This window comes from Gossypium hirsutum, chromosome D07 (genome assembly GCF_007990345.1).
Source record: "Gossypium hirsutum isolate 1008001.06 chromosome D07, Gossypium_hirsutum_v2.1, whole genome shotgun sequence".
NCBI lineage: Eukaryota > Viridiplantae > Streptophyta > Magnoliopsida > Malvales > Malvaceae > Gossypium > Gossypium hirsutum.
Genome location: NC_053443.1, coordinates 27,754,120 through 27,760,119, shown reverse-complemented (window position 1 = coordinate 27,760,119; position 6,000 = coordinate 27,754,120).

Here is a 6,000-nt window from a genome sequence, read left to right as displayed (position 1 = left end):
TGAAAATACCATTGCACCTCTGAACTGATCAAACAAGTAATCAATTCAAGGAAAGGGATATTTACTCTTAATCGCCAACTTGTTCAACTGTCTATAATCAATACACATCCTCATTGTACCATCCTTCTTCGTTACAAAAAAATAGTGCTCCCCACAGAGATACACTCGATCAAATAAATTCTCTATCTATCAGCTCTTGTAACTGAATCTTTAACTTCTTGAGCTCTTTTGGTGTCATGCGATAAGGTGCAATAGACACCGGTGTAGTACCAGGATAAAGCTCAATTCCAAACCCCACTTCCCTATCTAGTGGCAAACCTAGTAACTCTTTTGGAAACAATTCAAGAAAATTCATAACAGTGTGAATATCTTGAAATTTTAACTCCTTACTAACAAAATTCATCACATAAGCCTAATAATCCTTACAACCTTTACCCAACAACTTCTCAGCCTTCGTATCCAAAACCACATTAAAAAATAATAGTTCAATTGTAATTACAATTCCTTTAATTTTTTAAATTTATACAATAATGTTTAATTTTTAATTTCACTCTTCATATTATGCTCAAATTTGATATTTAATCTTTATATTTAATTTTTAACATAATTTTGTACTTCGAGGGACACATGTTCTATTGTTCTCTCCCCCTCCCCCCCCCCTCCCGGTTATAAGATGATGGTCCAATTTTATTTTGATCCATTTACCTTTTCTTATAAAACAAGGATCAAATTTCAGTTTTAATCCTCATACTATGCTCAAATTTAATATTTTGTTAAGAAGGAAAATAGTTAGCTGGGTAGTTATAGTTAGTTTTATGCAAGTTAGTTTGTTAGTTAGCAGAGTCTATAAATGTAGAATGTAATGTCAATAGTTGATAGAGATGAATGAATTCTTGATCATTTCAACATGGTATCAGAGGTCTGAAGATTATTGTTTCCTGGAGGTTCATAGTCGCTATTCATGGTCATCAACGTTCTTTGATTCATTCATCTGGTTCTTGGTTTTTCCAGTTTGCTTTATTGTGCTTCTTGTTTTTGGTCTTTAAAATTTAAGCTCGTTTGTAGTTGGGTTATTTATGGCCCAAATATTGGCTATTGGGCGAGTGTTGATTATCATTCTAGGGCACTTTTCGCTTACTGCTTAATGCTTCTTATTTTGTTCAACGTTTCTCACGAGTTCTAAATTTAGGGATTTTGCATCATGGACACTGAGCAACCTTTGATTCCAATCATTTTATTTACTTACACCCTATCGATACTCCAGGTACCCTGTTAGTATCTCACCAGTTGACTGGTGTTTTAAATTATAATATTTGGAGCCGGACCATGAAAATTACATTGCTGGCTAAAAATAAGTTGGGATCGGTCAATGGTTCTTGTTCCAAGGAGTCATTTCCAGAAGAATTAGGATATCAGTGGGAGCAATGTAATGCTATTATGTTATCTTAAATATTAAACACAATTAGCAAATAACTCTCGGCAGGCATTATTTTTGCATCTAGTGCAGTAGTGGTATGGAATGATCTTAGTGAGCAGTTCCATAAAGTTGATGGTTCAAGAATTTTTTTCTGCATCATGAAATTGCATCGCAGCTTCAAGGTATTGCTTCTGTCTCTACGTATTTTACTAAGTTGTGATAACTTTGGGATGAATATGATGCGCTTGTGCCTTCATCTTCTTGTGGATGTATCCAATCCAGACAGAGTATTGCACATGTTTCACAACAGCATCTGTTTCAATTTCTCATGGGGTTGAATGAAACGTATAATGTTGTTCGTAGTCAAATTTTATTGATGAATCCATTACCCTCTTTCAATTATGCATACTTGATGCTTATGCAAGAAGAGTCGCAGAGACAACATAGTTTCAGTACTATTGGGGTTGATCCGGTTTCTTTTTCTTCAGTTCAGATGGTACAGAAGAAACATTTTACTGGCACTTTTGATCATTGCAAGGTTAAAAGGCATAAAAGAGAGAATTGCTACAGGATAATTGTTTATCCTGCAGATTTTAAATTTACCAAAAAAAAAGCAAACAATGACTCCGGTTCTGTAGTAAATAATGCTTCTACTAATACTCCTGTACATGATAGTGAAGTGATTGAATCTGTTAGTTCTCGTTCACAGGCACCAGTGTTTACTCAAGAACAGTACCATCAAATTTTGAATTTGTTGAACAAGGAACCTACAGTTGAAGCTACTGCCAGTTTAGCAGGTATGATCGATGTTGGTCACGAGTGGATTATAGATACTAGAGCTACTAACCATATATTGTCTGATCTTCAATTTTTAGAATCCCCTGTTACGTGTGCATCGGGTTCACCTTGTGTTTAACTTCCAAATGGTTCTTCAGTTTCAGTTACTCATGTCGACACTTGTATTTCACTTGACCTTCAGCTAACCAGATTCCTTTATGTTCCATATTTTCATTATAATCTTCTTTCCATTTCGAAACTTACTACTGATCTCAATTGTGTTGTTTCATTTTACCCCCAATTTTGTCTCATACAGGATCTCTCAAGTGGAAAGATGAGAGGAATTGGTAAGGCACGAGGTGGTCTTTACATTCTAGATCCATCTTGATAGACTACTGTGGTTTTACCTCCTTTCGTTGCAGCTATTGCTTCCATTGACTCATCATTTCTTTGGCATACTAGACTTGGCCATGCTTCGGTTTCAAGACTCAATAAGGTCTCTAACTTTTCCTGTACAATCTCAGATGTTAATAGTATACATAAATATCATGTATGTCCACTTGCTAAACAAATTAGGCTCCCATTTCCCATTTGTACATCTCGTGTTGCTGTGGCTTTTTCCCTTATTTACATAGACTTGTGGGGGCCCTATCGAGTTTCTACTCATAGTGGTCATAGGTTTTTCTTAATAATTGTTGATGATTACACAGGGATGACATGGGTGTATTTGTTACAGTATAAAAGTGATGCACTTGTATGTCTCAAACAATTTTTTGTCTTGGTTAAGAACCAATTCTCTACTAGCATTAAAATTGTTCGTAGTGATAATGGGTATGAATTCTTCAAGAATGAATGCAATGATTTTTTTAGTATGTTTGGCATTCTACATCAAAGTTCATGAGTTCACACTCCTCAGCAAAATAGAGTTGTTGAACGAAAACATAGACATTTGCTTGAAGTGGCTCGGTTACTAAAATTCTAGTCTCATATGCCTAGTAAATTTTGGGGTGAATGCATTTTAACTGCTTGTTTTTTTATTAATTATCTCCCTACTCCTCTCTTAAATTAGAAATGTCCTTTTGAACTCTTGTATAATACAACTCCAAATTTTTCTCGTTTGAAAGTCTTTAGTTGTCTTGCCTATGCTACCTCACCTAACTATCGTGATAAATTTTCTCCTAAGGTCATTCCGTCTGTGATTATGGGTTACTCTCTTGTGCAGAAATGTTACTTATTGTTCAATCTTGAAACCAAAACTTTCTTTGTTAATCGTGATGTTGTTTTTCATAAGACAGTATTTCCTCTTGCTTTTCCTACCAAACATTTTTTTCCTTTTCCTGTCACTGATAGCTCTATTTTTCTTCAACTTGAACATTCGCTTTCTATTCCTATTCCTTCCTCTTCACCTAGTTTACCCATATCTTCTTCTCCCCATCTTATACCCTCGACACCTACTATTACCCCTTTACGCCGCACTACACGGTTTGTCAAGCCACCTACTTGGATGAAAGATTACGTTTGCTCCAACCAATCTTTCACTTCTTGTGCCACAGGTTTGTTTCCTATTTCTCATGTTTACTCCTTATTGCATTTGCCTGTTCATACTCAGTTTTTTGCTGCCTATATTTCTTCTTTGATTGAACCCCAAACCTATGCTGAGGCCATCTCGGATCCAAGATGGGTCGATACAATGCAACAAGATATTCGAGCTTTGGAGGCCAATGGTACGTGGGAGGTTGTCCCTTTACCTGCTGGTGCGGTTCTCATTGGTTACAAGTGGGTTTATAAAATCAAGTATAACTCTGATGGTTCAGTGGAACATTTTAAAGACCGACTGGTTGGGAAAAGATATAATCAATAGGCTGGTGTTAATTTTCAGGAGATGTTTTCCTCTATAGTTAAACATGTCAATGTTAGGACTGTTGTTAGCATGGCAGCCATTCATAATTGGCCTCATTTTCAAATAGATGTTTACAACGTATTTTTACAAGGCGACTTGTGTAAGGAGGTTTATATGGAACTTCTGGATGGTTTTCGTAGCAGGGAGAGTCTCAAGTGTGTCGTTTGCGTAAGCCACTGTATGGTCTGAAGCAAGCCTTTCGACAATGGAATTTAAAGCTCACTGATGCCTTAACGCAATGAGGCTATATGCAAAGCAAGTATGATTATTCCTTGCTCACAAAAAAGGAACGGAAGCAACATAGTCATCTTACTCATTTATGTTGACTATCTGTTAATTATAGGGAGTAGCATTAGTATGATAAATGAACTAAAACAAATTCTACACCAAAATTTTAAGATGAAATATTTAGGTGCGTTGAAGTACTTTCTTGGAATAGAGGTGATGAGATCGAGCGAAGGAATTGTGTTGAACCAGCGAAAGTATGCTTTGGAGTTGTTAGTAGATCTGGGATTAGGAGAAGCGAAATCAATGTGTACACCTCTTGAACAGAATCAAAAACTTACCTCGGTTGAATATGATGAATCCGTACAAACAAAGGTTGATGGGGATGACTTAATCGTGAATGTTGCAGTATATCAATTGCTTTTGGAAAGGTTACTATATCTGACCAATACGCGACTGGAAATAATGTTTGCAGTTCAACACTTGAGCCAGTTCATGCACAAACCAAAAAAATCACATTTAGAGGCTGTTTTTTGGGTGGTACGATACATAAGGAAAAATCCTGGCCAAGGTATTTTATTATCTGCAGCTAGTAAATTGCAGCTCATTGCCTTTTGTGATTCCGATTGGGCTTCATGTCCCATGTATAGGAGGTCAATGATTGGTTTTTGTGTTAAACTTTGCTTCATGGAAGTAAAAAAAACAAACCACTGTTTGTCGATCATCAGCAGAAGCTGAGTATAGAAGTATGGCAGCAGTAGTAACAGAAGCTATTTGGTAATGCAGCTCTGCAAATTGCAGCCAACCCTATCTTTCATGAACGAACTAAGCATATAGAAATTGACTGTCATTTTGTGCGAGATAAAATTAAAGAAGGATTGATTCAGATGCAACATGTTGAAAAAACTGAGTAGCTTGCCGATTTAATGACAAAAGCTTTAGGAACTAAGCAGCATGAGTATTTAGTATCCAAGTTGGGGGTTAAAGACATATATCAGCCCTCAACTTGAGGGGGAGTGTTGAGAAGGAAAACAGTTAGCTGGGTAGTTCTAGTTAGTTTTATGCTAGTTTGTTAGTTAGCAGAGTCTATAAATGTAGAATGTACTGTTAATATTTGATAAAGATGAATGAATTCTTGATCATTTCAACAGATTTTATCTCTATATTTAATTTTTGACACAATTTGATACTCAAAAATTATTTACATAATTTACATAGTAAATATATACAAATAAATCTATTTTATTAGTTCATTTATTATTTTGTTTTTAAATTATATTATGAAGTGTTTGATTCGCACATTGAATAGTGTGTCATGTTTTAATTCTATCACATCATATTTTTAAACTCAAATTATCTCATATTTTGCTAATTTAACTTAATTTAATTCTAATTTTTTTTTCATAAAATATTAATGTTATAAAATAATATTTTAATTGATAATTTTTCAAAGGTATTTTAATGTATAATTATTTAGTATAATTAAAATTTTATTTTTAATTAATTATTTAAACCCCAACATAGTGGGGGTATACAATCTAGTAAATAATTAAGCGAGGCACCGATGGGTGTCATGCTATCAAAAAAGCGTAAATATTTATTATGATAATTAAATTTTTATTATATTAAAATAAAGAAACCCAAAAATTAATGAAAAACAGAATACAAATAAACACTCCAA